Source organism: Belonocnema kinseyi, chromosome 7, assembly GCF_010883055.1.
Source record: "Belonocnema kinseyi isolate 2016_QV_RU_SX_M_011 chromosome 7, B_treatae_v1, whole genome shotgun sequence".
NCBI classification, from domain to species: Eukaryota; Metazoa; Arthropoda; class Insecta; order Hymenoptera; family Cynipidae; genus Belonocnema; species Belonocnema kinseyi.
The window spans coordinates 77,368,619-77,377,569 of NC_046663.1; positions in this window are offsets into that span (position 1 = coordinate 77,368,619).

The window sequence follows — 8,951 nt, forward strand, 5'->3', positions numbered from 1 at the left end:
ACCAAGTAAGTGTGTGGAGGGTGTGTAAAGGAATAAAGAAGGTGTAAGAAAAATGTAAACCCTTAGGGGACACATTAGAAGCTTCCACTGAATAGTAACTTTAAATTTTAATAACCATACATTGAAAAATTGAAAAGAATTGCAAGTAGTTTTTAATTAAAGAAAAAATACATGAATTGGAAATTTTGAAATTTTCATTTAAAATATTTTCAATATAAAAACATTATGAAATTTTAGATAGACATTATGCATTTTGATATTCAAATATTTTTTTAGAATGACTCAAAAGTCATTTCACTCATAACAGCATTATGTGGTGATAAATTTACTGCTTTGATAATTTCTTCTGCTAATTATTCAAATTTAATCATACGTTAAAAATTCAACCATTTTGAATTTTGTGAAGGAGTAATCTGTAAATTATTTAAAGTTACAGGCAAAATTTCATTTCTAATCAAAAGCTATACTGTATAAACAATGTGAAATATAAATGTTCATTATTGAATACTTTTTCAATATTTTTAAAGAAGAACGTTAAGGCTTCAAATTATATGCATTCGTATTTAATCTTTCTTGAATTTAAAGTTTATAAAATCAAAAATAACCCATATTAATTCGATCACATCTAATACATTCTATTCTCATAATAAAGTTTGTTCGCTTTTACTTTTTTTATTACTGTTTTTCAAATTTGTTCGGCTTATCAATTAAATTTTGGAAACACATACGTTTAAATTAAAATTATATTGAATGTAGAATATATGAAGTTCTTTCGTATCAATTTAAAATTTTCGAAATCGCATAATAAAATAAAATAATTCATTGTAAACTAATATTTTTTAAATAATTATATTTGAAGTTTTATTTAATTAGTTTAGTTTTCTTTTTCAGATGATATTTGTTTTCTTCATTTTTAATCACTTAATATACTTAGAATTAGGAAAAGGCATTTAAACTTTTTGACTTTTGATATAAGTTTTAATAAAAATAATTATATTCCTATAATCTGTTATAATAACAATATTACAATATTATTGAACTTATATGATTTTCTCCTTTTCGAATTTTTAAAGACTGTAAATTTAACAATTTAAGATCTTACTTCTTACTCAAGTTTAAGACTGAGACTTTTAACATTTAACTTAAATTGTAGATTTTAAATTAAACTTAAAATCTACAAAACTGAAATAAAATTATTAATTTGCGACACAATATTTAAATTAAAAATATCGGAATGAATCATTTAAAGTTACTAATTTATGACGCATACATATTTGAATTTGAGCTATTTCCCTATAGAATAATTGTCAGTTGGAATTCTGCACAATTCAAAAACTCTGTAAAAGCATTAAAAACTTTTTTCCAATTTTTCAAGGCCGTTTCTAAATTAATTTGTGAAAGAAAAATTTGTCTTTGTGCAAGAACTAGTCATTGCACATTAAATTGTTTTACATTTGATAATGTTCTGACGTGAAAATTTCAAATTCATGCCTCCAATTTTTTACATTCTCATCATTTATGATTGAGAAAGTATTAGAATTGTCGGAAATTTGACATCACACTTTTTCAACGGATCTCCATGTTTCGAGACCCCCTGAATCCGAAAATCAGGTTTTTTCGCTGGCGTCTGTCCGTCTGTCTGTCCGTCCGTAAACACGATAACTCTCGAAAAAATCAACGAATCAAATTCATCTTTGGCACACTTTTTTTAGGTTCTACAAGAAAGGACGAGTTCGCGAACCAGTTATTTTTGATAAAAATTCAAAAAGTGAGCGGATTTTGAAAATTTTTGAGACCACTTTTTTCTGAATTTCAAAATTATATGTACGGATATTCATAGTATTAAAAAGAACAAACAATTTATCCTAATGACTTTTTTCGATAAAAAGAAAATTCTCAGAGTTGTAGCATTTTCAAAGATTTTTTAATCAACCGAAAATCGAAATTTGAAGCCGAAAAACGCACGATATGAAAAAAAGTCAAGAAAAGAAAAATTTTCTTTTCCAAAGCCCAACAAGATTATAATAACCAATTTTTGGATTTTCTTCAAAAATCGAAAATTCAAGAATCACTTCTTGATAGGACGCGTACTTTTTGTTTTATTCGTGAAAAATAACGTTGAAAAAATAAATAAAAAAAAATGTGTGGAAAAACGACGAAAGTTGCGAGAAAGAAAATCCAACAAAACCTGTTTACAAATGTCTGTCGGAAAACGAGCGCGCAGCGCGAGTGTCACGATGAGAATGTGTACCTCAAAGCGTACAGAGCTTTGAGAAACTTAATCTTTGACTTTGCTTAATTAAGTAGACAATTCGGAATATGAAGACGCATGTAAATACTGCTATCTAAAAGAGATCTTTTTGATAAAGTTTTTTTCAAGCATTCCAAATGCAAAGAATAAATATTAGAGCGCGAAGCGTGAGGTGTAATTATGTTCGAGCACGAAGCGCGAGATTCAACCGTCGCAATTCAAAATTTTAATTTTAGTATTCCTGTTTTATATTTGTATATTATTAAGTAGCAAAGTAATACCTCCCATGCGCTATAGCGCGTGTGTGATATTACTAGAAATAATTAATTAGTGAAAAGATTTCACTAATTTACGTTAGTAAATTTTTTTATTGATTTATTATTTATATTTCGTTATTTCTTTTATCAGTTTTAAACTTTTCAGAAAAGATTTAAACGGAAAGATTCAGAATTAGTTGACGTTTTTATAGGAATAAATTAGTGCATTTTTTTAATAGTTTATATTTATACAGAAAGCAGATTCTATTTTCATGAGTATAATTTGTATTTTATGCATATGATTACGTAAGTTTATTAATGCATAATTACGAAAAGCTGATGTTTTAATTGTAAGTTTTCATATGTCCGGTCAACTTTATCTGACGCATTGCAAGAGAGTGTAAATATTTATTGAGATAGCACGTAAATCGGGATAAGGAGTAATTTATCAAATCAGAAGAAAGGATGGATATAAAAGACGTAAAAGTCATGATTTCAGAAGAATTTAGTATTAGGATAGGAGAAAGAGGTGGAAAAAATAGGGGAAGAAGCTGAGTGGAGGAAAATGACTGTCAGAGGACAAAAGAGTAAAGATTGATAAAAAATCTAGAAAAAATAGGAGGGTATCTTATGAATGAAAATATCAAAGGGGGAACAGATCTATATTCATCTGCACGTGAAAAGAATAAACAATAATAGGTCATTGCATAGGTGTTGAAAAGGTTAGATTAGCGAGGAATCACAGGAATTCAGATCATGAACCGTCCATGTTATAAAGTCAAAGGAGTCGAGAAAAAAATGAAAGAGAATGAAAAAAATGAAGGGAAAAGATTAACTGCTTAGAATAGGAAGTTGAATAGTTTTGAGAAAATATGAAACGGTATATTCAAGGAATAAGTAGAGAATTAATAATCGACATAAAGAGATTTGAATGCCAATATGAAAAATGAAAGGAAAAGGAAAATTAGTATACACAGAAAAACGCTGGTGTTAAATTTGTTGCAGCTCAGATTTCATTGGGCTCCCAATGATCATTTGACAGAGTTTTCAAATCTCAGGTGTATTCCTCTGAACGTAGGTGCCCATGTGGGCATCTAGGGGAAAGTATCATTTGGAGACTGAATTTTGGCTCATGCAGAGTTGTGGAGTTCTGAACCGCGCTCTCAGCTACCTGAATACCTGTCAAAGCAACTATTCGCTTTGCGATATTAGCCTAAATAATTGTTAATAAGGAAACCAATTGAAACAATATTTACCAAATTTTCAAATTTCTTTCAATTAGTAGGGCGTACCAGTCACTTAGAATAAATTTATAACTTCCTAATGCAACTTCCAAAAGTTAGGTTAGTCATGCCCGTCAACATTTAAACTAAAGCCGGGATGTATAGAAAAAGTCATAACCGTCTACATATACAATAAGGTATTTTCACTCCAATCACTAGCTCACTTTACTTAGTTGAATACTGAGGGCATAAAAATTGATCAAATGCATGGAAATCGGTTAATTTTTGCTCTATTTTTCTAATATCTTCGTAGAAAGTAATTTTTCTGTAGAAGTGCAATTGAAAAATAGTTTTTCTTTTTCAGGGAATATTTAATGAAATAATAAAATGATAATAATTTTCAGTCATGCGTGCGTTAGGGCTGAGCGCTGGTTGTCTACCCTTTGAAACGCGATTCAAAATTACATTGAAAAACTATTCTTGTAATTTAAATAAATAATTATTAAATGTACACAAGAATGTATACAAATTGTGTAACTTTTGATTTCAGACAAAAAAAATTTATCACACATATATTTGATGAATAACAGTTTATTTTCATTGAATTTGAAAGACTGATTAATATTTCTCAAAATATTTAATTCGAAAAGAAATTTCTTGGAAAAGTGATTGAAAATAATTAATTATAAGTTTTTAATCGAATAAGTCAGTTTTTGGAGTTCAATGAAAATAAACTATTATTTATAAAATATGTGTTATACACTTTTTTCTTGTCTGAAATCAAAATTTACGCAATTTGAATACATTATTGTGCATATTTTATTAATTATTTATTTAAATAACAAGACTTGTTTTTTTTCAATTTAATTTTGAATCGCGCGCCAAGTGTGGCCAATCAGCGTTCAGCCCTAACGCAAGCGCAGTAGCTCAGGGTGCCAACATTGGCATCATTGGTCCACAGTACAAACCGGAAAAATAAATCAAATCAGCTGGCAGGAAAAAGTTGGGATATGAAAGCCTCAATTAGGTAGTTTCACTTCAACCATCAGCTAACTTCACTTTGTTAAAAGCTGAGGGGGGAAAAGGGATCAAATGCATGGAACAAAACTTTATTTCTGTAATGTATTTGTAATTAATAATTATTATTATTTTATTATTTCATTAAATAGTAATTAAAAAATAAAAACTATTTTTTAACTACACTTATATAGAAAAATTACCTTTTACGAAGATATTAGCAAAATAGGGCAAAAATGAACTGAATCCCATACACTTGGTCCCTTATTTTCCCCTCAGCAATCTACGAAGTGAAGTTAGCTGTTTATTGAAGTGAAAATACCTAATAGGCTTTTATCTTATCAGTTTGAATGTCCCCGCCGCTATATTTAAAATATTGCAATGTTTAGATATCTAAGATACCTTTAAACTTACGCAGAAAATCTAGTGGAAATTTGTTCGAACGACCAGGCATCAATTTCGATGCAAACGGTCACGACTTAGTTTGTACATCCCGACTTTGGTGGTTTGAATGTCATATAGTAGGTTTTGACTAATCTAACATTTAGATATTATATCAGGCCAGTTACTATTTTTATTTTAAGACTATTTAGTCGCTAGTAAATGGAAGGAAATAAAAAGTTAGGTAATTATTATTATAGCTTACCTGCTTATTAACATCTGTTTCACTCAAATAACGACCGACAAAATGATCTTGACAGGCGACTTACAGTTTGTAGACGACACTTCACGTTGCACTGGATGAGAAAAAACAGCGTCTAAATGATGCTTTTCCCCTAGATTCTCCGAATGAACCTCTGTGGCTCAAATTTGTTGCAACTCTATTGAACACCGATTTCGGTGTACATTGGAGGATCGGCGATTTTCTGTGTAGAAGAGTACATGATTAGAAAGAACAGAATGAAGCATATGAAACAAGAACAGAAAATAATGTATGGGCAATATTGAAAAATGGAATAAGTAATAGGAAATGATTGAACGAAAAGACTTAAATGAAGGAATAGAATATATACTTTATTTATTTTATGGTGTTGAAAGCAAGTTAAAAAGAGCGAAAGAGGGTGTAGGGAAAGAAATAAGGAGGGAGAAATTAGAAGGAAGAAAAGAAAGAAAACTACATGAAATCTTATTGGCAAGGATTCGGGAGAGTTTTTGGAAAATGTGGGGGATCTTGGGGGATTCAGTGAAAGGAGAAAAATAGATAAAAGAAATAGAGGAAGTAAACTAAATTAAAGTGCAGAATAAATAAATAGGAAGTTGAAAGAAGTGGGATTCGTAGTATAAGAGAATGATAAATGGAACAAAATCCAGAAATGAAATACTACATAGTAAGTTCAAAAATGTGCCTGTAGTGTTAGTAATGGGCCTTAGCAAGTGCGTTTATTAAAGACTAGCATGTTAGCTACATGCAAGAGCAATATTCTCCTCAGTTTGACTATCCTATACCTACATTATCAACACCTGCTGTCAATGTTGTACCAAAAGAAACCAGGCAGAGAGTGATGAGATGATTTCCTTGCTCTGTCACGAATTCAAGGCAAGATAGGTACCTAGCTAGTAACAATTATAGTTCATAGCCAAGCTCTTGGGAGTTGTGTAAGCTAGCCGCAGGTATGAAAGGGCTTTTCGGTAACCTCGATTAATCTTAATTAACGTTGCTTTCTATGATCCGCTCTCCAATGAGAAGGCTCTTTAAATCACGTACCCAACCTCTCTGATGTTTGAGAAGTTATCTTGGATTTCCCGTCACAACTGAATACAGTATTACGCATAGTCGAGGAAGGTCAGAATGATTCTCTAAAAAAAGAACAGTATTGTTACGCAAACTTAACTGAAAATGTGAATTACATTATTTTTCGTTAATTGTTCTCAGCCGCTGACTCCTCATCTGTTGAAACAGAGTGGCGATGCATGGCATAAATAGCTAAGGCACTTGCTGGCAATAATATGCTTGCTACATGTCTAGAAATTATTGAATTCGATGAGAACTTTAAAAATTGCAGGTGAAACTCAACGAATATTCTTTGGATATTTGTTTCTAACATGTGCTTTCGTCCTTATAATAATGTAAGACAATCAGCATTTATTAATGTTGAAATAAATGATGATTTTGTGTTTTAAGTTAAATTTATTTTTTATTTAATTGAAGCAAATAATCTCCTTTAATTAGAAATATCATAGAAAACCTCATGCGAATTGAGTAACATTTTTGATTTTTAAATAATTTGGCGCGGATAAATAAAAACTTTAAAAGTATCAAATAAATTATTCTAAATACTATACATGTTTTGTGTTAAAGTTTTCGCTGAAAATTAGTAGTAAAAAACTAATTTTAACAAAAAATCATAAATTGCAGAAGGCGAGGCAGAAGGAGACTAAATTTTTTGAAAATTTTAAGTTTTGTTTATCTTGTTTCACCGGACATTATCCTTTTTAAATCAAACAAAAATCATTAGATTTTAAGCGTTCGTCATTTTTTAACAATTGTATGTAACGTTAGCGACGTTAGTACTATTCGTTGAAAATTACCATTTGTCTAAAAAATCATTAGATTTCAAAAAAGAGTGATATCTTTCAAAGAATTTTAAGTTACTTTGACGTTTTACATCAACAATTTACATTTTGAACAAGAATTCTTATAATTTAAAGAAAATTAAAAATATTTTAATAGTTTTTGATTACGTTAGTGTTTTTCTTCTGAAATATGAATATAGATTTTAAAGTAGACTTACCTTCATTCTCAATCAATTTAAGGCTATTCGTTTTCAATACCATTTTTTTTAAACATCCATGTGTGTGCATGTACATTTTTTCAGTTCACTGTATCTCAAAAAGTAAAAGACCTATGCTCATAAAATTTAAAAGAATTGTAGCTCCGTCTGATATCCATGGCTGACATGGTTTTGAGCTAGATCGGCTGTTTTGAAGTAGTTTTTTGTTTGAGTTTAGAGATGAAAAATAGGATTGTACATTGTTTATATGAGAAAAACTTTTTGGTATTTACATTACAGCGGTATTCTCTTCAATATTTTTGTTTGCGCCCTGGAGACGCATTGAATGACCTATTGTTGAACCTTTTATTACCCACAAGTAGTGATGTATGAAGTTCTGCGAAATTGGTGTATTCTGCTTATATGAGAAAAGCTTTACTAATATTAGGAATATGGCAGAACTGTGTCAGACATGTTTTTGTTCGCATCTTCGAGACACGTTGAAAGACTTATTGACAAACTTTTTATGTATTCTTATGATCTAGCAAAACAAATTCATAAATTACAAAGATGTATTATTTATTTTCTTGATATGGCGAAAACTCTTTTATGATTGGGAATACAAGAGTAACGTATGTAATATATTTTTTTTGCGTTTTCGAGACATTTCGATTTCTTCAATTGAGAATCTTTCATGGCTCGCCATAACCTACTAATACTGGTTTTAAATTTTAAAAAAGTTACCTTCTTATTTATTAGAGGATTTTATTTATGTTGAGAATATAGAAGTACTGCAATTTATGTAACAGTTCGCGTCTTCGAGACGCGTGGATTGTTCTATTGAAGAACTTTCGATGGCCACGCTTGATTGATCAAGAGCTACATCGAAAATCAAATAAAAAATTACATTGTTTCTATAATGAAAATGTTGGTTTGTAATTTGAAATATAATACTATAGTAAGTTAAAAAGCTGTTTATCGTAACAACCCGCGTACCAATGCTTCAAATTGAGTTCGACTTGGTGATGTCTTGAGTTTGTCTGCAAGACATCGATGTGTGGCTGCGTCTCAAAACTGAGTCGAGACGTGAGCCTTCGTCTTACTTCTATCGTCGCGTGAAGTAAGACGGCTTTTTCTTGCCCCAAGTCGAGACTTGTCTTGGCTAAGACGATGTTTACTTGTCTCAAGACGAGCCTTGTTTTAGCTGAGATTTTCGGCTTAAACTTATATCAGGACGAACCTTTTTCGACTCAGCGAACGAGATTAAAATTGATAGATAAAAAATTTGCATTTATAAAATTAGTTATTTTTAATTAAAATATTCAGATTCTTTGTGTCCGAACAAGTATAACGTTTAAAAATGTTCTTTAAAAAATTAAGATGGTAACTTACAATAAGGATCTCATAATCCGCTAAAAATACGTAAAAACAAACAACAATTTCGGTATCCTCGTCAAACACGTATAATACACATGAAAATCCGTGAATAAAT